The sequence below is a fragment of the Amblyomma americanum genome, chromosome 8, assembly GCF_052857255.1.
Source record: "Amblyomma americanum isolate KBUSLIRL-KWMA chromosome 8, ASM5285725v1, whole genome shotgun sequence".
In the NCBI taxonomy this organism is placed as follows: Eukaryota; Metazoa; Arthropoda; class Arachnida; order Ixodida; family Ixodidae; genus Amblyomma; species Amblyomma americanum.
In genome coordinates this window covers 43,802,260-43,829,539 of record NC_135504.1, presented here as the reverse complement: position 1 = coordinate 43,829,539, position 27,280 = coordinate 43,802,260, and the positions used below count along the sequence as shown (strand labels likewise).

The following is a 27,280-nucleotide window of genomic DNA, read 5'->3' as shown; positions in this document are numbered from 1 at the left end:
GAAGCGACTAGGATCGCTCAGAATGGCATATCTGATGCCATCGTTCAAATGGAACCATTTGAATAGACGCGATAAGTAGACAGTTAAGCGCTGGTTATCTAAAAAGATCTCAGCGCCCGACTCGTTAAGGTGAACAATTCACAACCAAAAATACTATGACGCTCATTTCAATGGGGTGTCTTGTTTAACCTATAGAGTTGGGCCTTTTTGTGAAAATTGAAGCAATTTTGTACTTACTCGGAGATAGCAAGCAATGCGGCCAAAAGCAACAGGTAGATCCCACCTGGGCGCATCTAGATTGATAAGAAAAAGTTACAGGGATTAAAAGACGGCTCTCTCGATAAAGATAAACTTCAAGCAGTGGTCGTCAGCAAATTATTTTCCTTGTTAAAGCTTATTAGAACATATTTAGTGTTTCTTTCCAGCAATAACACCAGTACTCAACCCTACTGATGGCTCCTGTCGGCAATATTTAGTGCAAAGTCCTCAACAGCACCGGTAGAGATAACAATACAGGCAGCCTACTTGGCTGTTGCTGCAGCGCCTGCCTAGTTGTATACGTAATAAAAAATCAAGCGACGACTAAGAGCACGCACTTTAAAAAAAAATTGCACTTGTCTCACAGAGTTAAGAACCGCTACCAACAGGCCGCTAAATGTTCAAGATGCATGCGATGACATTAAGCTCGATTAATAGATGCGCTATGCCAATCATAATAATGAAACTTCTTTGTGACATCCCATTTGCTTTATGTAAAGTGCGTCGGCATTGTATAGCTTTCAGAAGAAGGATCCTTTTCATAGTCTGATAGCCATCAGAGGAGCAATAATGCATGTTCCCGCAGCTCCACGCGTCGAAATGGCAACAGTGCAATTCGGAGTCTCTAGTCGACGTTCCAGCACGATTTGTAATTGCGAAGAAAATTTCAAGAGTAAATTTTTCAGGATGAACTTTGTCTTTCAAGCATGCGTTTTCAATTTGACTCTTGAAAGTAGTGCAAAGAAGAGAGATGGACAGAAATTGAATATTAGGGGTCAAACTAATCGTTCAGGAAACTTTCAGCCTGCCTCACCAGGCCTAACTGTACTCCAGGCAGCTCCGCTGGAAATGGGGCGATGCAAGGGGCGCAAGATGAGAGGGCTATAGGACCGTGTACCGTGCGAACAGAAAGGTATTTACAATACCCGGATACCCAGATTGAAGACGTTTTTAGACATGTCCACGATGATGACGACATTATCTACCAGCGCCTTGTTCTAGTACGTTCGGCTTGAATGCATTGGATACCGATTTCAAGCCATTTCGGCATGTTTTTCAGCCCTTTGTGCAGCTGTAAAAAATGTAAATATTGTCCAGCTACAATTGTGCTGAGAGCTGACACTAGAGAAAACGAAAAATTGTTCCGTCGCACCACCGTGCGAAGGGTGTGCTCTTGGGGTGGGTGCGTTCATTGCATACTCTGTGCGGAATGATATTTTCCCGGGCGTGGAATTGCATTTGCATTCATATAGAAAATTCGAGATGTATAATGCTGAATATCCTATTATTTTGAAATTGAATAATTTTATTCAGTATTCACTGCGGCAACAACATGCTTAGCTATCCTCCAAACGTGCTTCTAGCCGCAGAATTAGCACATCATCCAGTAAAGTAATGATCCTAGCTTTTAAAAAATTCTTGCATAGAGTGGTGTTGAACGTCCAGCGGAACGAACCTCTCTGGCATCTGACGTTAGAATTGAAGCGCTTTTGGTTAATTAAAAAAATATAACTAAATTTGGCACCGTTATCTGAACTTTTATGTAAATTTCAGACTGGCTTTTTCTTTTGCACTTGAATTTGTGGATGCTTAGTAAAATAGATTTTAGACTATTCAAGTTGTCTCTGATGATGGAAATCAGTGAAAAGAAATTGTTGAACTTTTATTTTTGTCATGCTCAGAACTTTCTGTGCTGTTTAGTGAAGATATTACTTAACAAATTGAAGGCAAACTGAAGTACGCATATCAAGAATCTAACATTTCTTCAAAAATTAACTTAAAAGCAATACCGCGTATATATGAAAAAAAATCTACAGCTTTATTCCACTACTGAAGGTCAAAATACTCATGCAAAAAGAAACGGAATAATTATACTGCCATCGTTTACGAAATGCGGAATGGATGAAAACAACAATCGCGCAAAAAAAAAATTTGAGAAAAAAAACGTAATTTTTTTTTACGTTTGTTCAGTTTGTTAATGGCCTCGCTTGTTTATCCTTTTTGCCAAAGAAATTCAATAATGCAAATAACGGAGGCTCTGATCTCTCCGCTTCACGATGACACCGAACGATTTTAAGATCTTTGAGTTCGCTTGCCACAAAGTCGTGGAATCCACGATGCGCCAGGACCATGAGAAGTGCGATTTGCTCAGAGGGTTTTAACACTACACATGATGAAACCGTTTTGTTTCCATTTGCACTGTATTTTTGCTGTGAATTTTGCTACGAGACAAAAGAAGACCCGAGGTTCACGACAAAGTATCAATTGAAAAATGGGAAATGTCTACCATATTGTCTATTTACTTCGCCACCTGCCCCCTCAAAGGCATATAGAACGTGCGAAAATGAAAAAAGATCAATAGTTTGTCAGGAGAGGCTTTATGTCGAGTTCATTTTATTTTCCTCAATAAATTGCGCAGAATTTCTCCAGCCTAAATTTCGTACGCGTCTTAAATGCAGAGTTGAAATGCCTTCTAAAAGTAGGATTCGCTAGTTCGCGCATATTGTAGATGTCATAGAGAACAGAAAACACAGCATCAATTTTTTATCTCAGCTTAAGGCTTTGTTGGCACATGTAAGTAGAATTCTAAAAGCATCGGGCGATGAAATCATTTTCTGCTATTTTTTTGTGCCAAAGCGGTATTATGCTTTTTTTTGTATGTACACAGCTTGGAATATTCTACGTTCCATTTGCAAAGAAAAACAGGTTCTGGAACAGTCTTGATGGCACTGCTCGGTCCGTATTGGTGCTTTGATGTCGCAAATTTAAAAAAAAAACAATATATATATCTAAGGAAAGGAAATGGCACACTATCTGTCACACATATCGTTGGACACCTGAACCGCGCCGTAAAGAAAGGCATAAAGGAGGTAATGAAAGGAGAAAGGAAGAAAGAGGAGCATTAGTGGAGGGCTCCAGAATACTTTCGACCATCTGAGGATCTTTAACGTGCACTGACATCGCACAGCACACGGGTGGCTTTCCGTTGCGTCTCAATCAAAACGCGGCCTCCATGGCCTGGATCGAAACGGGGAACTCTGGCCCAGTAGCCGAACCCCTTAACCACTGAGCCACCGCGGCGGTCATCGACTGCTACACGGGGACGCTGGAAATGAAAACTAAATATCCAAAAAACATTTGCTGTCCAAGCATATGGTGAAACTACTTAAAAAAAGGCGCCTTAGATAAGTAACCTAGCAGTTCTTGCACCAAATTCACGCCTAATAAAATCGTGTTCAGTGTTTCTTGAAAGAGCATTCGCAGCGCTTAACGTTTAGGTTCTTTTCAGTGTTTGTTAATAGAGCTCAGCGGCAATCGTATGCACTGCTATGCAACAGAACTCAGCGAGAAAGCTGTGTGAGTGCTTGTAAATGCTTATCAAAAAAGAAAATCGTTTCCGTCTGGTTATATCGTGTTGTGCACCCAGTACAGAAACCTTAATGAAATTTTTCATAACTGTGAAAAAATTTGAGAAATCAGTTGCTCACCTATAGTATCAGGAACCAATTTCACTGCGTCCACTGTGTACCGGTCGTCTGAGCTGTGCGTAAAACAAATGAAAAACCTCGAACGTATTGCTACCCCGAAACAAAGAATTTTTTGTGAGGTAAAATGGTCCAGCTGAGGTAGTCAAAAAATATCAGACAACGAATTGTTCGACATTGTCTTGAAAGCAAAAGTAGCGATGGCGTAGAGGTAGAACATCCACCTCGCGTGCAAGAGGACCGGGGTTCAAATCCTGGTGCCGCGCAATTCTCCACCGGGTTTAACAAAAAAAATCCGCGTGTCGATGGAATTGCATTACCAGGCCTGGAGTGCGGCCTTATCTCGGTGACCAGAACCGACAACGCACTCTCTCACCAGAGCAGGATTTGGCCACCCTGGTGTAGTACTTGGCCACAACCTTCTATGAATAAACCAATTAACCCTCGGCCCTCAGTCCCCAGCGGCTGCAGAGCAACTGACCACGGCGGCGGTCAGACCTGTGACGCAGCGGAGGGTGCTAAGAATCTGTGGCTCCGGACAGGCCACCATTAGAATCTGAACCTGGCAACGTTTAACGCTAGAACTTTAGCTAGTGAGGCTAGCCTAGCAGTGCTGTTTGAGGAAATAGCGGGAATTAAATGGGATGTGATAGGGCTTAGCGAAGTTAGGAGGACAGGTGAGGCGTATACAGTACTAAAGGACGGACACATACTGTGCTATGACGGGTTAGAGGATATACGAGAACTACGTGTGGGTTTCCTCATTAATAAGGATATAGCTGGCAACGTAGAGGAGCTCTGCAGTTTTCACGAGAGGGTAGCAGCTATAGTAATTAGGCGTAATAGGAGGTACAAGCTGAAAGTGGTGCAGGCCTACGCACCCACATCCAGCCATGATGACCAGACCGTTGAAAGCTTCTATGAGGACGTAGAATCAGCAATGAATAAAGTAAAATCGCAGTACACTGTACTGATGAGCGACTTCAAACGAAGGTGGGCAAAAAGCAGGCTGACGACCACGCGGTAGGTGACTATGGGATAGGCTCTAGAAATAGCAGGGGAGAGTTATTAGTCGAATTCGCGGATAGAAATAATTTACGGATCATGAATACCTTCTTCCGCAAACGAGAAAACAGGAAGTGGACCTGGAAGAGCTCCAATGTTGAGATTAAAAATGAAATCGACTTCATACTATGCGCTAAACCTGGCATCATTCAGGATGTGGCCGTCCTCGGAAGGGTGCGTTGCAGCGACCATAGAATGGTAAGGTCTAGAATTAGCTTAGACTTGAAGAGGGAACGGAGGAAGCTAGCGAAGAAGAAGACCATTAACGAGTTAGCTGTAAGAGGGAAAGCACAGGAGTTTAGGATAGCGCTGCAAAACAGATATTCGGCTTTAACTGAGGAAGATGGTCTTGATGTTCATTCAATGCACGATAACCTGACATCAATAATTACGGAGTGCGCAGTAGAAGTAGGCGGTAGGACAGTTCGAAAAGATACCGGGAAGCAATCTCAGGTGACGAAAGATCTGATTAAGAAGCGCCAAAACATGAAGTCATATAACACTACCGATAGAATAGAGCTAACGGAGCTATCAAAGTTAATAAATAAGCGCAAGGTAGCCGACATAAGGAAGTTTAATATGGAGAGAATCGAGCATGCTATAAACAACGGAGGTAGCCTAAAAACAGTGAAGAGGAAACTAGGCATAGGTAAAAACCAGATGTATGCATTAAGAGACAAGCAGGGCAATGTCAGTAGCAATATGGATAAGATAGTTAACGTAGCCGAAGAGTTCTACACATACCTGTACAGTAGCCAATGTAATCAGAGCGCTAATGAGAAAGACAGCAGTGCATAGCAATGCGTCATCCCGCCAGTAACGAAAGATGAAGTAAAGAAAGCCTTAGAAGCAATGAAAAGGGGAAAAGCAGATGGGGAGGATCAGGTAACAGCAGATCTGTTGAAGGATGGAGGGGACATCGTGCTAGAAAAACTAGCCACCCTGTATACGCAATGCCTTATGACCTCGACTGTACCAGAAGCTTGGAAGAATGCAAACATTATCTTAATTCATAAGAAGGGAGACGCCAAGGACTTGAAAAATTACAGGCCGATCAGCTTACTATCCGTTGCCTACAAAGTATTTACTAAGGTAATCGCTAATAGAGTCAGGGCAACGTTAGACTTTAATCAACCAAATGATCAGGCAGGGTTTCGTAAAGGATATTCCACAATAGATCATATTCACACTATCAATCAGGTGATAGAAAAATGCGCAGAATATAACCACCCTCTCTATATAGCTTTCATTGATTACGAGAAAGCATTCGACTCAGTGGAAACCTCAGCAGTCATACAGGCATTGCGTAATCAGGGGGTAGAAGAGTCTTATGTCAAAATACTGGAAGATATATATAGCAACTTCACAGCTACTATAGTCCTCCACAAAGTCAGCAATAAAATTCCAATAAGGAAGGGCGTCAGGCAAGGAGACACGATCTCGCCAATGCTGTTCACCGCATGTTTGCAGGAGGTTTTTCGAGGCCTGAATTGGGAACAGTTGGGAATAAGAATAAATGGAGAATAATCTGCGATTTGCTGATGACATTGCCTTGCTGAGTCACTCAGGAGGTGAACTGCAAATCATGATCAGCGAGTTAGACAGGCAGAGCAGATCGATGGGTCTAAAAATTAACATGCAGAAAACCAAGGTGATGTTCAACAGCCTAGCAAGGGAACAACAGTTCACAATTGGCAGCGAGAGCCTAGAAATTGTGCCGGATTACGTCTACTTAGGGCAGGTAGTGACAGCTGATCCGGATCATGAGAGGGAGATAACTAGAAGGATAAGAATGGGGTGGAGCGCATATGGCAAATTCTCGCAGATCATGAGTGGCAGTTTACCAATTTCCCTCAAGAGGAAAGTGTACAACAGCATAATCTTACCGGTACTCACCTACGGGGCAGAAACGTGGAGGCTAACGAAAAGAGTTCAGCTTAAGTTAAGGACAACGCAGCGAGCCATGGAAAGAAAAATGATAGGTATAACGTTAAGAGATCGGAAGCGGGCAGAGTGGGTGAGGGAACAAACACGGGTTAATGACATCCTGGTCGAAATCAAGAGAAAGAAATGGGCTTGGGCAGGGCATGTAGTGCGAAGGCAAGATAACCGCTGGTCTTTAAGGGTAACGGAGTGGGTTCCAAGAGAAAGTAAGCGTAGCAGGGGGCGGCAGAAGGTTAGGTGGGCGGATGAGATTAAGAAGTTTGCAGGCAAAGGGTGGATGCAGCTGGCAAAGGATAGGGTTAATTGGAGAGACGTGGGAGAGGCCTTTGCCCTGCAGTGGGTGTAGTAAGGCTGAGGATGATGATGTCTGAAGTGGCATATTCGCTCCCCCTTATTTTGCTCAACAGTGATTACACAGACATTCACCGGAAAGCGATGGTTGATGAGAACACGTTGACGTCGAACTTTGTTTTCAAACACGAAAGGGAAATGAGTAAATGGCGTGCAAGTCGTAGGTCGTGAATGCACGGCACTGGCCGATTAAAAAGTAGTAAACATCTCCACAGCGTCAACTAACGGGAAACAACGGAGAGGATTGTTTATCAGTGCTCTCCGTTCGGTGACTGTCGGCTTTCTTCGCACATACACTAATATATATATATATATATATATATATATATATATATATATATATATATATATATATATATATATATATATATATATATATATTAGCAGACAAGGCAAATGAAGTGAGGGGCTCGTTAGGGGAATGTTTCTTTTTTTTAATATCTAATGCCAATCAATTAGTTATTTTTAAAGAAAATTACTTATAAAGCAGCAGAAAAAACAACCATGCCGCCGGTGGGATCCGAACCCACGACCTCCGAATATCGCGTCCGGTGCTCTTACCAACTTACCAAGTTATTATTATTATTATTATTATTTATTAGTACCTCACAGGCCCCGAAGAGCATTGGGTGAGGGGGGCAAATACAGATGTACATACAGATGGAAAAAAAAAACCATAATATCGGTGCAAGAACGCGGTACAAGTCAAATACAAGAAAGGAACACGAAATTTATACAAAACCGAGTTAAAATAACATCAGACACGAAACAACGTTAAGAACAAATGAAACTGTTGTACATTTCGAACATCACTATGGCAATAAATGTATACATAGATGTTTTTTAAACTCACCAGGATCAATGAAAGAGATTATGTTGTCAGGAAGATCATTCCAGAGTTTTATTGCTCTAGGTAATGCAGAGGAATTAAACGACAGGGTCTTCCCATATATCCGGTTGAAGCTGAGTTGATTGTGTAAGCGTTGTGAAGAGCGGAAAGGTGATGCCAGAGGTAACAACGAAGGACGGGTCTGAACATATTTATGGAATAAACACAGTTGGTACAGTTGGTAAGAGCACCGGCGGCATGGTTGTTTTTTCTGCTGCTTTATAAATAATTTTCTTTAAAAAAACTAGTTGATTGGCATTAGATAATAAAGAAAAGAAACATTCCCCTATGCACCTTAATTTCGGTGACTGTTAGCTTCCTTATTATATATATATATATATATATATATATATATATATATATATATATATATATATATATATATATATATATATATATATATATATATATATATATATATATATATATATATATATGTAATGTAAAATCACCGAAAATTGAAGAAACATAACACCCAGTAAACATAAATACCCACGAGAGCAGCAGATTGGACAGCCGTCGCCGTAGCTCAGTTGGTAAGAGCACCGGACGCGATATTCGGAGGTCGTGGGTTCGGATCCCACCGGCGGCATGGTTGTTTTTTCTTCTGCTTTATAAGTAATTTTCTTTAAGCGATTTATTATTTAAGTATTATTATCCCACTGATAAGCATAACACATTAATAAAAAAGAAAATTAACGTTCCCCTATGCACCTTCGTTTCGGTGACTGTTGGCTCCCTTCATAAATTTGTCAAACGGGCCCCTCATTTCCTTTAACTTGTCTGCTAATAGCTTAACGAGGGTCTCGGTTCTGGCAGTCTTGATGCCACAGGTAGCATAAGAGGGCTCTCGCACAGTTTCCGCCCTCACCGTCAGATGACGTTCTACGTCACGCTCGCGGTGTTACAGGACGTGCTACGTCCGCCGCTATGGTCGAGGGTGGCGCTGGTGAACACTCTCAAGGCTCGCTTACACCCAGTAAACATAAATACCCACGAGAGCAGCAGATTGGACAGCCGTCGCCGTAGCTCAGTTGGTAAGAGCACCGGACGCGATATTCGGAGGTCGTGGGTTCGGATCCCACCGGCGGCATGGTTGTTTTTTCTTCTGCTTTATATGTAATTTTCTTTAAGCGATTTATTAATTTAAGTATTATTATCCCACTGATAAGCATAACACATTAATAAAAAAGAAAATTAACGTTCCCCTATGCACCTTCGTTTCGGTGACTGTTGGCTCCCTTCATAAATTTGTCAAACGGGCCCCTCATTTCCTTTAACTTGTCTGCTAATAGCTTAACGAGGGTCTCGGTTCTGGCAGTCTTGATGCCACAGGTAGCATAAGAGGGCTCTCGCACAGTTTCCGCCCTCACCGTCAGATGACGTTCTACGTCACGCTCGCTGTGTTACAGGACGTGCTACGTCCGCCGCTATGGTCGAGGGTGGCGCTGGTGAACACTCTCAAGGCTCGCTTACACCCAGTAAACATAAATACCCACGAGAGCAGCAGATTGGACAGCCGTCGCCGTAGCTCAGTTGGTAAGAGCACCGGACGTGATATTCGGAGGTCGTGGGTTCGGATCCCACAGGCGGCATGGTTGTTTTTTCTTCTGCTTTATAAGTAATTTTCTTTAAGCGATTTATTAATTTAAGTATTATTATCCCACTGATAAGCATAACACATTAATAAAAAAGAAAATTAACGTTCCCCTATGCACCTTCGTTTCGGTGACTGTTGGCTCCCTTCATAAATTTGTCAAACGGGCCCCTCATTTCCTTTAACTTGTCTGCTAATAGCTTAACGAGGGTCTCGGTTCTGGCAGTCTTGATGCCACAGGTAGCATAAGAGGGCTCTCACACAGTTTCCGCCCTCACCGTCAGATGACGTTCTACGTCACGCTCGCGGTGTTACAGGACGTGCTACGTCCGCCGCTATGGTCGAGGGTGGCGCTGGTGAACACTCTCAAGGCTCGCTTACAGCCAGTAAACATAAATACCCACGAGAGCAGCAGATTGGACAGCCGTCGCCGTAGCTCAGTTGGTAAGAGCACCGGACGCGATATTCGGAGGTCGTGGGTTCGGATCCCACCGGCGGAATGGTTGTTTTTTCTTCTGCTTTATAAGTAATTTTCTTTAAGCGATTTATTAATTTAAGTATTATTATCCCACTGATAAGCATAACACATTAATAAATAAGAAAATTAACGTTCCCCTATGCACCTTCGTTTCGGTGACTGTTGGCTCCCTTCATAAATTTGTCAAACGGGCCCCTCATTTCCTTTAACTTGTCTGCTAATAGCTTAACGAGGGTCTCGGTTCTGGCAGTCTTGATGCGACAGGTAGCATAAGAGGGCTCTCGCACAGTTTCCGCCCTCACCGTCAGATGACGTTCTACGTCACGCTCGCGTTGTTACAGGACGTGCTACGTCCGCCGCTATGGTCGAGGGTGGCGCTGGTGAACACTCTCAAGGCTCGCTTACACCCAGTAAACATAAATACCCACGAGAGCAGCAGATTGGACAGCCGTCGCCGTAGCTCAGTTGGTAAGAGCACCGGACGCGATATTCGGAGGTCGTGGGTTCGGATCCCACCGGCGGCATGGTTGTTTTTTCTTCTGCTTTATAAGTAATTTTCTTTAAGCGATTTATTAATTTAAGTATTATTATCCCACTGATAAGCATAACACATTAATAAAAAAGAAAATTAACGTTCCCCTATGCACCTTCGTTTCGGTGACTGTTGGCTCCCTTCATAAATTTGTCAAACGGGCCCCTCATTTCCTTTAACTTGTCTGCTAATAGCTTAACGAGGGTCTCGGTTCTGGCAGTCTTGATGCCACAGGTAGCATAAGAGGGCTCTCGCACAGTTTCCGCCCTCACCGTCAGATGACGTTCTACGTCACGCTCGCGGTGTTACAGGACGTGCTACGTCCGCCGCTATGGTCGAGGGTGGCGCTGGTGAACACTCTCAAGGCTCGCTTACACCCTGTAAACATAAATACCCAAGAGAGCAGCAGATTGGACAGCCGTCGCCGTAGCTCAGTTGGTAAGAGCACCGGACGCGATATTCGGAGGTCGTGGGTTCGGATCCCACCGGCGGCATGGTTGTTTTTTCTTCTGCTTTATAAGTAATTTTCTTTAAGCGATTTATTAATTTAAGTATTATTATCCCACTGATAAGCATAACACATTAATAAAAAAGAAAATTAACGTTCCCCTATGCACCTTCGTTTCGGTGACTGTTGGCTCCCTTCATAAATTTGTCAAACGGGCCCCTCATTTCCTTTAACTTGTCTGCTAATAGCTTAACGAGGGTCTCGGTTCTGGCAGTCTTGATGCCACAGGTAGCATAAGAGGGCTCTCGCACAGTTTCCGCCCTCACCGTCAGATGACGTTCTACGTCACGCTCGCGGTGTTACAGGACGTGCTACGTCCGCCGCTATGGTCGAGGGTGGCGCTGGTGAACACACTTCAAGGCTCGCTTACACCCAGTAAACATAAATACCCACGAGAGCAGCAGATTGGACAGCCGTCGCCGTAGCTCAGTTGGTAAGAGCACCGGACGCGATATTCGGAGGTCGTGGGTTCGGATCCCACCGGCGGCATGGTTGTTTTTTCTTCTGCTTTATAAGTAATTTTCTTTAAGCGATTTATTAATTTAAGTATTATTATCCCACTGATAAGCATAACACATTAATAAAAAAGAAAATTAACGTTCCCCTATGCACCTTCGTTTCGGTGACTGTTGGCTCCCTTCATAAATTTGTCAAACGGGCCCCTCATTTCCTTTAACTTGTCTGCTAATAGCTTAACGAGGGTCTCGGTTCTGGCAGTCTTGATGCCACAGGTAGCATAAGAGGGCTCTCGCACAGTTTCCGCCCTCACCGTCAGATGACGTTCTACGTCACGCTCGCTGTGTTACAGGACGTGCTACGTCCGCCGCTATGGTCGAGGGTGGCGCTGGTGAACACTCTCAAGGCTCGCTTACACCCAGTAAACATAAATACCCACGAGAGCAGCAGATTGGACAGCCGTCGCCGTAGCTCAGTTGGTAAGAGCACCGGACGTGATATTCGGAGGTCGTGGGTTCGGATCCCACAGGCGGCATGGTTGTTTTTTCTTCTGCTTTATAAGTAATTTTCTTTAAGCGATTTATTAATTTAAGTATTATTATCCCACTGATAAGCATAACACATTAATAAAAAAGAAAATTAACGTTCCCCTATGCACCTTCGTTTCGGTGACTGTTGGCTCCCTTCATAAATTTGTCAAACGGGCCCCTCATTTCCTTTAACTTGTCTGCTAATAGCTTAACGAGGGTCTCGGTTCTGGCAGTCTTGATGCCACAGGTAGCATAAGAGGGCTCTCACACAGTTTCCGCCCTCACCGTCAGATGACGTTCTACGTCACGCTCGCGGTGTTACAGGACGTGCTACGTCCGCCGCTATGGTCGAGGGTGGCGCTGGTGAACACTCTCAAGGCTCGCTTACAGCCAGTAAACATAAATACCCACGAGAGCAGCAGATTGGACAGCCGTCGCCGTAGCTCAGTTGGTAAGAGCACCGGACGCGATATTCGGAGGTCGTGGGTTCGGATCCCACCGGCGGAATGGTTGTTTTTTCTTCTGCTTTATAAGTAATTTTCTTTAAGCGATTTATTAATTTAAGCATTATTATCCCACTGATAAGCATAACACATTAATAAATAAGAAAATTAACGTTCCCCTATGCACCTTCGTTTCGGTGACTGTTGGCTCCCTTCATAAATTTATCAAACGGGCCCCTCATTTCCTTTAACTTGTCTGCTAATAGCTTAACGAGGGTCTCGGTTCTGGCAGTCTTGATGCGACAGGTAGCATAAGAGGGCTCTCGCACAGTTTCCGCCCTCACCGTCAGATGACGTTCTACGTCACGCTCGCGTTGTTACAGGACGTGCTACGTCCGCCGCTATGGTCGAGGGTGGCGCTGGTGAACACTCTCAAGGCTCGCTTACACCCAGTAAACATAAATACCCACGAGAGCAGCAGATTGGACAGCCGTCGCCGTAGCTCAGTTGGTAAGAGCACCGGACGCGATATTCGGAGGTCGTGGGTTCGGATCCCACCGGCGGCATGGTTGTTTTTTCTTCTGCTTTATAAGTAATTTTCTTTAAGCGATTTATTAATTTAAGTATTATTATCCCACTGATAAGCATAACACATTAATAAAAAAGAAAATTAACGTTCCCCTATGCACCTTCGTTTCGGTGACTGTTGGCTCCCTTCATAAATTTGTCAAACGGGCCCCTCATTTCCTTTAACTTGTCTGCTAATAGCTTAACGAGGGTCTCGGTTCTGGCAGTCTTGATGCCACAGGTAGCATAAGAGGGCTCTCGCACAGTTTCCGCCCTCACCGTCAGATGACGTTCTACGTCACGCTCGCGGTGTTACAGGACGTGCTACGTCCGCCGCTATGGTCGAGGGTGGCGCTGGTGAACACTCTCAAGGCTCGCTTACACCCAGTAAACATAAATACCCACGAGAGCAGCAGATTGGACAGCCGTCGCCGTAGCTCAGTTGGTAAGAGCACCGGACGCGATATTCGGAGGTCGTGGGTTCGGATCCCACCGGCGGCATGGTTGTTTTTTCTTCTGGTTTATAAGTAATTTTCTTTAAGCGATTTATTAATTTAAGTATTATTATCCCACTGATAAGCATAACACATTAATAAAAAAGAAAATTAACGTTCCCCTATGCACCTTCGTTTCGGTGACTGTTGGCTCCCTTCATAAATTTGTCAAACGGGCCCCTCATTTCCTTTCACTTGTCTGCTAATAGCTTAACGAGGGTCTCGGTTCTGGCAGTCTTGATGCCACAGGTAGCATAAGAGGGCTCTCGCACAGTTTCCGCCCTCACCGTCAGATGACGTTCTACGTCACGCTCGCGGTGTTACAGGACGTGCTACGTCCGCCGCTATGGTCGAGGGTGGCGCTGGTGAACACTCTCAAGGCTCGCTTACACCCTGTAAACATAAATACCCAAGAGAGCAGCAGATTGGACAGCCGTCGCCGTAGCTCAGTTGGTAAGAGCACCGGACGCGATATTCGGAGGTCGTGGGTTCGGATCCCACCGGCGGCATGGTTGTTTTTTCTTCTGCTTTATAAGTAATTTTCTTTAAGCGATTTATTAATTTAAGTATTATTATCCCACTGATAAGCATAACACATTAATAAAAAAGAAAATTAACGTTCCCCTATGCACCTTCGTTTCGGTGACTGTTGGCTCCCTTCATAAATTTGTCAAACGGGCCCCTCATTTCCTTTAACTTGTCTGCTAATAGCTTAACGAGGGTCTCGGTTCTGGCAGTCTTGATGCCACAGGTAGCATAAGAGGGCTCTCGCACAGTTTCCGCCCTCACCGTCAGATGACGTTCTACGTCACGCTCGCGGTGTTACAGGACGTGCTACGTCCGCCGCTATGGTCGAGGGTGGCGCTGGTGAACACTCTCAAGGCTCGCTTACACCCAGTAAACATAAATACCCACGAGAGCAGCAGATTGGACAGCCGTCGCCGTAGCTCAGTTGGTAAGAGCACCGGACGCGATATTCGGAGGTCGTGGGTTCGGATCCCACCGGCGGCATGGTTGTTTTTTCTTCTGCTTTATAAGTAATTTTCTTTAAGCGATTTATTAATTTAAGTATTATTATCCCACTGATAAGCATAACACATTAATAAAAAAGAAAATTAACGTTCGCCTATGCACCTTCGTTTCGGTGACTGTTGGCTCCCTTCATAAATATATATATATATATATATATATATATATATATATATATATATATTAGCAGGCAAAGTTAAGGAAATGAGGGGCCCGTTTGATAAGCTTTTGAAGGGCCAACAGTCACCGAAACCAAGGTGCATAGGGGAATGTTCAATTTTTTTAAATATGTAGTGCTGATCAGTGGGATAATAATACTTGGATTAATCTATCGCTTAGAAAATTCCTTACAAAACAGCAGAAAAAACAAACATGCCGCTGGTGGGATCCCAACCCACGACCTCTGAATACCGCGTCGGGTGATCCACCAACGGAGCTACGGGGACGGCTGTCCGATCTGCTGCTTTATAAGTAATTTTCTTTAAGCGATAGATTAATAGAAGTATTATTATCCCACTGATCAGAACTACACATTAAAACAATTAGACATTCCCCTATGCCCCGTAGTTTTCGGTGACTGTTGGCTCCCTTCATAAGCCTATATATATATATATATATATATATATATATATATATATATATATATATATATATATATATATATATATATATATATATATATATATATATATATATATATATATATATATATATGTGTGTGTGTGTGTGTGTGTGTGTGTGTGTGTGTGTGTGTGTGTGTGTGTGTGTGTGTGTGTGTGTGTGTGTGTAGTGCTGCTCAGTGGGATAATAATACTTCAATTAATCTATATATATTTTGCGTTTTTTATAGAGTATACATCTAATCTGTATAATCTGTCAAGATTGGCAGCGGTTCCTTGATTTTCTTCTCTCTTGGGTAGCGAGAGCAGTGACTTCGTACCCTGCTTCCGTGATTGATCTGCGAGATATCGACACGCCGGATGTTATTGCTATCTGGGATAGGTCACCACTGTTAATGCTTTCTTAACGTTGCCCGCGTAGAGTGCGGCGTCTGCAAATGAGGCAGCATTCATAAATATGAATTCCTTTTCGGAGTATTAGGCTAGTCCCTATTTCTTGCCGGGGCGAACCCAAGCAGCACAGGTCATCGGCCCAATATTGCAACAGGATGGCCCCATCCTAGTCCTTTGTAAGGCCGACCTTTGCCAATACGATTACGATATTGGGCCAATTACTTGTGCTGCTTGGGAAGCTTCGGGTCCCGGTTTTCGGGATTCGGGCTTTCCCGGTACAGCTTCAGATCGCAAGGTAGTGGAGGCGAACGCGTTGTCCTAGCGATAGATAACAAAGAGGCTTATGACAATGTGAGCCACCGACGAATCTTGGAAGGACTAGTAAACACAAACTGTGGGGAGCAAACGTGCTATCATGGAGGAAAGAAACAGGAACAACGTGGTGCCTACGCGCTCCTCTGTTCTAATTGCTTTTCATCCTGAGTAGTATGAAAAAGACGTTAGAACCGTCTTGGTATGTGTCATGGGCTACTTAGAATCTTTTTGATAAAACCGAAGTAAGAGCATGCTGAAAGGAGATGCGAACGGTGGAGCCTGTATGCACCGCTCTGTTCGCCTTTCTTTCTATCGCCCCTGAAAAATTCCGCACGAAGATTCCTACACCAAAAAACAGCATAGCTAAATCTCGGAGAGCTGGGAACACTAACTTTTCACCTCCTGAAACAGAGGACCTCTAAGGAAAGGGTAATCTCAACCACTCTCTTCACTACCACCATGATCGGCCTCGCAAGCAAACTTCAAAACATTCAAAGTATAAGATGTGAATTTTACACGGATGATATACCGATATTGTTAACTAAGGGCTCCCTGGCCAAAAAGCAGGAACGGCTCTAAACAGCAGCCACAGCAGTAGAACAATCCTCGCACCAAAGTGCACTGCAGGGCTCACCAGACAAATCTGAAAACACAAAAGCATAAGAATATGGAAAGGGAGAGGAAACCAAACAGTGCTCATGGACCACCTTGGCACAGCACAGCCGCTGTGCTCATGGGCCACCTTGGCACCGCACAAAACATGATTGACTATTTTTTTCGCTCGCTGGAAAGTTTAGGGTGAGGAGTTTTGTAACTTTGAATACATGTAACGCACAGAACGCACTGTAACACACAGAACGGAAATCGTGAATTTTTCTCCTTTTTTCTTTCATTCAAATTTTGCGAATCAAAGATAATTTTCTTTACTAAGCGACATATATTCTGTATTCTGCGTATCATTGAAAACAATAATATATTTGCTACACAATGATGTGTTGGAATGAAGCAATTTTTTAATGAATTGGTTAAGAAGCCTTATGCGCACGAGCCGAAATTGGCCGTTTTCGCGTTTTACAGATTCGCGTTTTCGCGTTTTACGGAAGGGGCTTTCAAAGCTCCCCTTGTACACCGTATGTGCGATTTTTCTCCTGCGGAATGTAAACATTCGAGTCGCAACATGATTTTTTTATAGACGGTAAAAAAAGCTGAGGTTCTAATTTTTCTTTTCCTGTGGCGATCTGGTCTTGCTTTACTGCGAAATCGCAAAAGTAACGTTTTGCGTTCTGTTGTGATATACGCATGTTTCTTGAAGAAAACTACACCGTTTCTTGAAGACCGGGTCCAACATCTTCGCTTCAATATATTTAGCGATCACACAAAATTTTCATAGAAAAAACAAATGCGGATGGAACCTCGGTTGCCATCCTTGTCTGAACACATCCGTATGCTGGTATTATTACATGAATTTTTTATTCTTTATGAATATTTTTCTTTACTTTTTATGTCAATCGTTCATTGTCATGCATGACAAATTCTTGAAGAGCTCATGTGAAGACGTGCTTACCATAACACAGTATGTCCCATCTGCCGAAAAATTTTATAGTCGCCTGTGATCCTTCTGTGCAGTCAGGTTTCCGTCAACGCAGGTATTCGGAATCTTAAGCGTCTGCTATTAAAATAGAGCGCAATATCCAGCGAGCCTATTTTATTTGCTCCCTTTTATAGAAAGCATGCAGGCCCTGCATATTCAGCATACGTAACGTAGTGTGCCTGCTCCCAACTATTCAATATAACCTGGGACGAAAGAGTCTTTATGCAGGCAGAAAAGGTGGTTCCGTTCCATCCTCCTTCTCCGGCATATACATCCTGGATGGCAGGGCAATTTCCACTGTCCAGGGTGACACTAGAAAGTTGTAAACAGAGCAATGCGTTAAAATAAAAATGCGGGAAGGCTTTTGTACATACAAGAGAATGTTTATCTAATCACATTGAAACACGGCCTGCGTAAGGAAAATTAGTTTTTCTTACACGAATGAGAACCTTTCATGCGAAGTGGGTACTGTGCTTTCATACCGAATGTTTGTGCTGATTTATGGTCCTCATATTGTAATGCTGTAATAGGTGAGAGGGGATTTTGTGCAGGATTAAGCGGAATATTGGCTTCAACAAATGGGTAGAGATTTTCATGAGATATTTCTCGATAACTTCGTAATGTGCTGCTTCGAATGATTTGCTTTAAGAAATAAGTAAAAAACACACGACGTCCATCTCTTCCCAGAGAGCAGGTTGTAGCAAAAAATTGGAGAGCCACTTAAGCTTCGCCTTTGAGGGTAGGGCCTGATAACGGTAATGGGGACCTCACCTAGCTGGGATCTGCAGAGGACTCATTCCACAATTCGCGTCTCGTTGAACGAGGCTTCTTTAGTGCACGCTGTCGTCTGGAACACCGTCAAACATAGGTAGCTGGTGGGATCACACCTTTGTGCAGACGCTAATTTACCATATTTAGTCCTTTTAAGCAGGCAGTGCATGAACCGCGAGATTCCGCTTTCTGGTTTTTCTATTTTTGTGGAGTAAATAACCAAAATGCATGAGCTCAAAAAAAGCCCTTGCTGTGTTTCTCTTCATGTATACTCTCGGAGGTTTGCAGCTAAAGTTTTCAGAGGTTCGCGATGGCGCGAAGCATACCCATGCCCACTAATGCCTCAAGCCTGAACTTCCGATCTAACTCGGGAACTCAAGATAGATCCAGAGCACGGCGGCTTTCGATAGACATAATAAAGCCATCTCTGGCTTGTCAAAAGGGTCAATGTAGTGACGCGTCGGTTGGTACCGTGCCATCTACATGTGAAGGTGGCACATGCTGCCAGACAGTGCACCTGATAATGATGGGGGGGGGGCGCTCTGGCTGTTAATACAGTTTTTTAATAGCGAATGCATGTTTGCATCCTTTAATCCAAAGCATTCTTGGGGGATTCCGCGAATACTGATCTGGCCACTTATCGCCTTCCACCCCCCTATCTCTTCCCTCTCGCATATTCTCTCTCCCTCCTCTTGTCTCAACGAAGGAAGAGAGATTTTACACTATGGACTTTGCCAACTGCCAACTTTTGTAGGCTGCCGCCACCTGCCGAGTTTGTGAGCTGGCAACGGAATTGATGCACTTGAATCGATGTATATTACCTTGGGTATTTAAAGGAAATTAATGGTTTATACTTTAAGAGGGCTTACCGTCTCAAAGCGACTCAGGATGCAAGGGACGCCGTAGTGAAGCGCTCCGGAAATTTCGAACACATGGTGTTCTCTAACGTGGACTGATATCGCACAGTACACTGGCCTCTAGAATTTCCACTCCATCGAAATTCGCCCCCGCGCCGAGCGCAGTAACCACTTTTGATAGGCTTTGCGCTAAGAAGACATTCACAGGAAAAAATGAGGTAGAGACGACAGGAAACAAGTGCAACTTTCAACTTTTATCACGACTTAAGAAGCCAGGCACACTTATGTATCCACAGAGACGAGCTCCATCAAAGAGCGTGAACCTAACAAACAAAAATGAGAAAGAGCAATGGGGCATGTCTAAATGAGATTATAAAAAAAAACCCAATACGGTAAACATATCAACACGTGCCGAGGAAGGGTAAAAAAGCATTCACATGGGTTGACAAGAATGCATAACAACATGAGAATACACGGCTGCATGAAAGAAAAGAAAGAGTGCGTAACAACAAGAAGGTATGCATAACGACATAAAAAAATTCTGACAATGAAAGGATACAAGAGAGACGCGGACAAAAACCGTGTAAAGGGCTGCACAAGAAAAAAGATAAAAGCACATTAAAAATTCTAAAAGCAAACTAAAATACAGAGCAGCGACCGGATTGAGAGACTAGATGTAACTATCCAAAAAGGATAGTTCATTCCTAGAAAGGTTAATAGAAGGCGTCCTAACGCACTTGTCTTTTCTTAGGTCATTTAAAAAGGCCTCAATTTCTTCTCTCTCGGTCTTGCCCGGAGCCTTAGCTAGAAACCAAGGTTCATTAAACTTGGGGTAGCATTTTTGCAGCTGCTGCAGTGTAACAGAAGGTTACCTCCGGATTTGTTCTCCAGGGTTACGTTGTGCTTGCGGGCGCGCTCATGGAAACATTTCCCGGTTTGGCCCAGACACACTTTGCCGCACGTAAAGGGAATCGCATACACAACATTGGCAGTGCATTGTGTGTACACTGATGCTGGACATTACAGACCTTAACACGCTTCTTGCTCAACATCGGACAAAATTTCGCCAATTTGTTATTTGCTTCCGGGAAGAGTTTTACTTACAACAGGCGGGAATTTGTATAAATTCTTCAGTCGCACCGGTCCTACCCGAAATATTTCTGGCGCCAATTGACCAGCGTCTTGACGTCAGCTTGCAGGACACAGGAATAGCACGTATTTCGAGATACGCCGATGGCTTTCTTATCCACCTTAATGTACCTACACATTCTGCCGCAGATACACTTGTAAACCAAACTCTCACTGCTTTTGGCTCTTTAGCGAGGGGTCTGAAATTCACGCATGAACGTGCATATCAAGATCTACTCCCGTTTCTTGCCCTACGACTTATTTTTTCAAATGCGCATGCGTTTTGGGCTTATCAGCCGTGCTCTATGAAATCACTTTTGTCCTGGGGTAGTGTCCGCTCCAAGATGGTAAAGCGTGGCATAATATCTCTTTGAATGAAATCTGCATTAGAAAATCATGCGCGCACAAGATGGGTGAAAGCTTCCAGTGTCAGACCGACAGAATTTTATCTGCAGGTTACCCAGCCGATCTAGTCACCGGCATGTCTGAAAACCTTTTGAAAAATTATTAAAAAAACCGGACCATGCTGATCGCGAGAGAGAACTGAAAGCTGTGCAGGTAATGCCTGACCTGCACGGTCTTTCACACAATTTGAATAAAGTTGCATGCCGTCACGGTGTTAAGCTGGTTTTTTCGGCTCCCTGCAAACTGGCGAAATTATGTCCAATGGTGACGAAGAAGCGTGTTAAAAAGGCCTCAAGCATCAAACCACGTACACAACAATGCACTGACAATGTTGTGTATGAGATTTACTTGACGTGCGGCAAAGTGTATGTGGGGCAAACTGGGAAATGTTTCAATGAGCGCGCTCGCAAGCACAACCTCACCCTGAAGAACAAATCTGGAGGTAAACTTCTGTTACACTGCAGCAATTGCCAAAAATGCTATCCCAAGTTTAATGAAGCTAAGTTTCTATCTAAGGCTTAAGGCCAAGACCTAGAGAGAACAAATTCAGGCTTTTTTCATTAGCCTAGGAAAAGAGAAGGGCGTTAGCACGTCTTCTGTTAACATTTCTAAGAATGAACTATCCTTTTTGGATGGTTACATCTAGTCTCTCAACCCGTTCGCTCCTCTGTATTTTAGTTTCCTTTGAGAATTTTAAATGTGCTTATGTCTTTTTTTTGCCGCCCTTTACACGGTTTTTACCCCAATCTCTCTTGTTTATTTTCATTGTCAGAATTTTTTCATGTTGTTATGCACTTGATAATTTTCACTGTCACCTTTCATGAAGCTCTGTATTTTCATGTTGTTACGCATTGTTGTCAGCCCATGTGAGTGCTCTTTTACCATACCTCGGCACCTGTTGATATATTCTTGGGTTTTTATAATCTCAATAAAATATGCACCATTGGTCCTTCTCTTGTTTGGTTGTTAGGTTCACGCTCTTTGATGCGGCTCGTCTCTGTATATCGGTGGATTTATAAGTATGCCTGGCTTCTTTTGTCGTCATTTAAGTTGAAAGTTGCGCTATTTTCCTGACGTCTCTACCGTGTTTTTCCTTGTGAAAATCTTTTTAGCGCATATCCTACCAAAAATGAATATGTACCAACTATCCCGTCAGAAAGTCTTACCATAACCACTAAGCCACCGCGGCGGCTCGGAAATCAATAAGTCAAATAAATAATTCCTCAAAAGAATTCACGTCTAACGGCTGACTCTGTAGATTTCGCAGTAAAGCGCAGGGCTGCGTGGCTAAAAAAGCTGCTACAGTATTTTCGGTCAAATGAGGCTTTTAGAGTTTCCCAATTACACAGGCTTATAAGGCATCACAGCTTCGGTTTGTATATTATGTTTTCCTGTTCTATTTGACTCATATTTCTCAGCTTTTATATTCCGACTTCAATTGATTTTGTTAGTCACACACAGTAATGTGTTTGTGTCTGTTATTTACAAAGAAGTTTTTAAAAAATCCGCTTACTGCAGCTGGACAAAATCGCATGCTCGGCCGTGGCAGAAATTCTGGATCAAACCCGCCCCTGAAAGGACACAAATGAAATATATCCACAGCGATATACCTTTCTTATGAAACATTTATTGCGTCTTATTTAATTCATGTTTTCTGAGCATTCTTACTGGAAACAGTAAAGATTTGCATTACTCAATGCATTTGTTACGGACAGAGCATTCGTAAGAGAGGAGAAAGGCAAGTTAAAATTTACAGTCAAGTTACACTTGATTGTTTTCGTTCATATGTGTACGTCACATAAATATTTTGTTCCCTTCTTGTCTGTTTCGCTGGAATCGTTCATTCGCTTTCCGGAAGACAAGCAAATTCGGAGACGGTGAGCAGCCGGCCTACAAAAATAAATGCGAGAGCATAGAGCTAATTCATACCAAACGTAATATATTTTTGGGGTGTGTTCCCCTCCCCGCGGTGCGCTTCTCTTCAAAGCAGGGTAAAAGGTGGCCGACCTGCGATGACGGTCGGGGGTTTCTTCGGCCCGCTTCGTGACCCGTTGATCCTCCGGTTTCGAATTGAGCAGCGAGGCCTCCCACTGCGATTTTCACGGACCTTGCGAAGGTCTTTCACCTAAATTCCACAGCTTCCTGTTCTCGCTATTACAGCGCTCTATTCTTGGTTCAGTTGTCTACGGGCGAACACGTTTTTCTTGCAATAATTGTTCCGCACGCTTGGTTGTGAATGGTTCTCTATCACAAACTGTGACCATCTTTTCGTCTATGAAAGAGAGGTGTAAATTATCGCCACTTCGCTTTGCACTCTAATTTATGGTGCTCTGTTTCATCATTATGCAGAGTCATGTACAACATTCACCGACAAAAAATTTGAATATTTGATTATTGTAAGATGCTCTATTGGAAATACTGAAGGCAATGATCTATTCTTCTGATACGTAGCAAAATCTTTATTTTTAGGTGTTTCCAACGATCGCATCGAGAAATTATGGCTGCCATAAAAAACAAAGGGGGAAGCTTTTGACGATAGTAAAAGCGTTTGCAGTAAAAAGTTCAAGATTGCCATCGGGTCAACTGCGGACATATTGATTGTTATGGTGAAATCTTGCATTATATGAGAAAATTGCGTTGAAAAATGGTTTCCCACTCAAAAATGCTTTTGTTCAAAATTGTCAGGTATGAGTGCCATTCGAGGTTTCCTTATGCTAGATAGCGAGATCAAAGTATTAGCTGATGCAGATAATCTGGCGTTTTTCTGCGCAGGCAAGCCTAGCGTGGACGAAGTTGTTCGCTTAACTGAGCAGTCAGACAGTCAGAGCAGTCAGTTTTGACAGACTGATTATGTCCTCTAACTTCACTAACGTGCTTGTTTGTGTGGGTCTAAGCATGAGGTATATTTTAATTGCGGCTTCACACAGTCCGTTTTTAAACGCTGATCATATTTTCAGTGTCGCCAGAAAACACTTATGCGAAAACTTCATTTCGAGAGTTTTCCCTCCTACTATTTACCGCTCGATTTACTTTGAATTGCCAGGACATGATGTCTTTATTCGGGTGCGAAAAATTTGTTTCACCTCGCACTATGTCTATCTTCTACAAGTTGCATACGGAAACATTACCTGTGAAGACAGCTTCAGAGAAAAGGTCAATTTTTTGTCATCTCTGAATTTCCGCCTCTATAATTTTCATGAAACAAGTGAATAATGTTTCATCAATAACAATCCTGTACCCATCTGCACATTATGAGGTCGTAAAGCAAGGCATTGTTAATTTATGCTTGAAAAATACCCTAGAAATGTCATCCCTCACTTCATCAGACAGAGCTTTCCCGAACAAATCGCAAGGTTGTAAGAAGCAGACTACCCAGCTGCTATCTGTGTTTCTGTCGCTGAAGGCCTACAGAAGAAGAAGCGCCAGGAACATGAACTACCGTGTGTGCCTTCATAAAGAAAGAAAGAGAAAATTGTCATCATTCCTTACTTTCATTGCCTGTCCCACAATATGAAGAAAATTGGGACGAAAGCGAATGTTCGCGTGGATTTTTCAGCCTCTGAAAAACTAAGCACTTTATCCAAAAAAATACTTTGCCCACCGATACGCGTCCCCAAAAGCTGCAGTACGCCATTAATAACAGGGGAAAATTCGTGAAATGTACAGAAGGCATTGTTTATGACATCCCACCTTATTGTGGCAAGCGGTATGTTGGTCAATCTGGTCGTTGCTTGAATGAGAGGTTTCGTGAACACAAAAACAACTTGAGAACTTTTACTGGCCGTAACCTTGCTTTGCTCTGTAAGGAGTGTGGTTGTGTGCCATTTTTGCATAAGTGCTCCATAGTGGCCAGACGCAGGGATCAGTTAACACGTCAAATTATTGAAGCAGCGCGTATCGCGGCTTTCGAAGATAACTGTCAGCAAGCCGTAAATCTCCCTGTCCAAAAAAGAGCTGGCCTTCTTAGACAATCGTTTATTCGTATATGTGCGTAGTTCCTCATTAGCCTGACTTTCATTATTTTTTCCGGACGCATGCGCCTCTTTCCCCTCTCGGATCATGTTAGTCTTGGTCACCTAGCTTTCTGTCTGTCGGAAGTTAGTACCAGTGTTTTGTGCGTCTTTCTTTGTCAGTTGTCCTGTTTTGCGCTACACTCACATAACATTGTTCATCAATCGGTTTTGTTTGGTTTGGTTGATGGGGGCCTAACGTCCCACAGCGGCTCAGGCTATTAGGGACGCCGTAGTGAAGGGCTCCGGAAATTTCAACCACTTGGGGTTTTTTAACGCACAGTACGTGGGCCTCTAAAATTCTAAGGTCGCAATTTTGAAATGGCGAATTTATTTGACTTCTCATACATTCGATACCTCCCCGCAGTGCATTGTGTTGATGAACCTCTTGATATGTTTTTTTTTTCTGACTAGACTACACACCTTATGGAAAACTAGAAGGAGGGATCGGAATGGTAAATAAGTTGTTTCGACAAAATTTGATTTCTGCCAAATGTTTGTTGAACTGAGGTATGTGTAGGAACATAACGACTTTAAACCGGAGTGGCATTCCTTATTGGTGATGTGATCAGCCTTACCACCCGTGCAGTGGTCTGCTGCTGTGTCTTTTTGAGGTGTCTTTCTTGGCTTTTCCTAAAACCTTTGCAAATTGCTCATCTAAATATAACATACTTTCAGTGTAGTGAATGGGATGTTTTAAAATATGCGGTGATAGCCTAGTGTTTTCTTGCAGTGGCCAGAGAATGAAGATCTCTTTGGGCAGCCGCGGGTTCGAATCCCAGTCGCAGCAGTGTCCATTTTGGTCATTTATTTATTTAGGGCTTCTCCAAGCTCTATCTAAAGGTCAAACCTCACAAAAACCTTTCTGCCGCTATGGCATCGTGTCGTAGTGTTTCGAGTATAAATAATATATGTTGTTTACGAAAAAAGCCTCTTTGCCTAAATTTCACAATGTAGCACAAAAATATTACACACTGGGTTGGAAAATGGAATAAAATTATAAAATACGCATTTTTGCTTTAATATGGAAATATATTTAGTATTCCAAGTTACACAACTGTTCACGGTAAGTATTCCGGTCAGCAAGAAAGAAGAAACAATTGCCCGCACGCAAAGGTTTGGGCTACTGCACAGTGTAGAGTCAAGGTGGACACCTCGCCATCCTGCAGCTAACTCTACGCTACAGTGCTGGTAGCAAGAAAAAGTTCAGAACATGCCCAGTGCTCCCAAAGAAGCCCTGAAAGCAGAGAATTTCTTCGGAAATGATGGAAACGAAAGGGAGTGAAGGGCACTGCTCAATAGTCCGAGCAAAGGGGAGCGGTCATTGCTGTTCGAACTAAATAAGATCAATGGACCTCCTCTGTTTGCACAAAGCTGTCGCTCGCCTCTACTAAGTCTAGTTCCAGTGACTTGAAATCACAACAACAGCGTCGGTGGTTAGCAGGCTCAGTGCGTGAAGACGACGTAACTTTGGGCGCCATGAGCGATCGCTCAGTGCTCACAGGTCTTGTGCGAAGCTTAAAAATACTCTATCTTACGGCTGACGAAAATGCCGACTCTGAACGCGAAGTAAAGTATTTTTGCATCACACCCAATGGCGCTACTTGCCCAGAAGTGACTGGGATTGCTCAGAATGGCATATCTGATGCCATCGTTCAAATTGAAACATTTGAATAGACTCGATAAGTAAAGAGTTAAGCGCTGGCCATCTAAAAAGATCTCAGCGCTCCACTCGTTAAGGTGAACAATTCACAACCAAAAATACTATGACGCTCATTTCAATGGGGTGACTTGTTTTGCTTATAGAGTAGGGCCTTTTTGTGAAAATTTCAGCAATTTTGTACTTACTCCGAGATAGCAAGCAATGCGGCCAAAAGCAACAGGTAGATCCCACCTGGGCGCATCTAGATTGATAAGAAAAAGTTACAGGGATTAAAAGACGGCTCTCTCGATAAAGATAGACTTCAAGCAGCGGTCGTCAGCAAATTATTTTCCTTGTTAAAGCTTATTAGAACATATTTAGTGTTTCTTTACAGCAATAACAGCAGTACTCAACCCTACTGATGGCTCCTGTCGGCAATATTTAGTGCAAAGTCCTCAACAGCACCGGTAGAGATAACAATACAGGCAGCCTACTTGGTTGTTGCTGCAGCGCCTGCCTGGTTGTATACGTAATAAAAAATCAAGCGACGTCTAAGAGCACGGACTTTAAAAAAAATTCACTTGTCTCACAGAAGTTATAACCGCTACCAACAGGACGCTAAATGTTCAAGATGCATGCGATGACATTAATCTCGGTTAATAGATGCGCTATGCCAATCATAATATTGAAACTTCTTTGTGACATCCCATTTGCTTTATGTAAAGTGCGTGGGCATTGTATAGCTTTCAGAAGAAGGATCCTTTTCATAGTCAGATAGCCATCAGAGGAGCAATATTGCATGTTCCCGCAGCTCCACGCGTCGAAATGGCAACAGTGCAAATCGGAGTTTCTAGTCGACGTTCCAGCAAGATTTGTAATTGCGAAGAAAATTTGAAGAGTAATTTTTTCAGGATGAACTTTG

The 27,280-nt window shown here is 43.3% G+C and overlaps 2 long non-coding RNA genes and 2 other non-coding genes across 4 annotated transcripts in view; 2 read left to right on the top strand and 2 right to left on the bottom strand.

The window, feature by feature from the left end:
* The window catches only part of LOC144100270 (uncharacterized), a 35,580-nt gene extending 8,697 nt beyond the window's left edge, over nt 1-26,883 (bottom strand). The window contains exons 1-2 of the long non-coding RNA XR_013307583.1: nt 26,853-26,883; nt 238-293 (exon numbers count right to left, since the gene is read on the bottom strand). This is a non-coding gene — a long non-coding RNA (uncharacterized LOC144100270). The remainder of the gene's footprint in view (nt 1-237; nt 294-26,852) is intronic.
* TRNAS-UGA (transfer RNA serine (anticodon UGA)) lies at nt 9,514-9,587 on the top strand. The gene has a single exon. It is a non-coding gene; the product is annotated as a tRNA-Ser (tRNA).
* Nucleotides 12,025-12,098, top strand: TRNAS-UGA (transfer RNA serine (anticodon UGA)). The gene has a single exon. It is a non-coding gene; the product is annotated as a tRNA-Ser (tRNA).
* On the bottom strand, nt 17,645-22,277 carry LOC144100272 (uncharacterized). Its single transcript, XR_013307584.1, has 2 exons — nt 22,220-22,277; nt 17,645-17,857 (listed from the first exon to the last, which is right to left on the bottom strand). It is a non-coding gene; the product is annotated as an uncharacterized LOC144100272 (long non-coding RNA).
* Nucleotides 26,884-27,280: the final 397 nt, after the last annotated feature.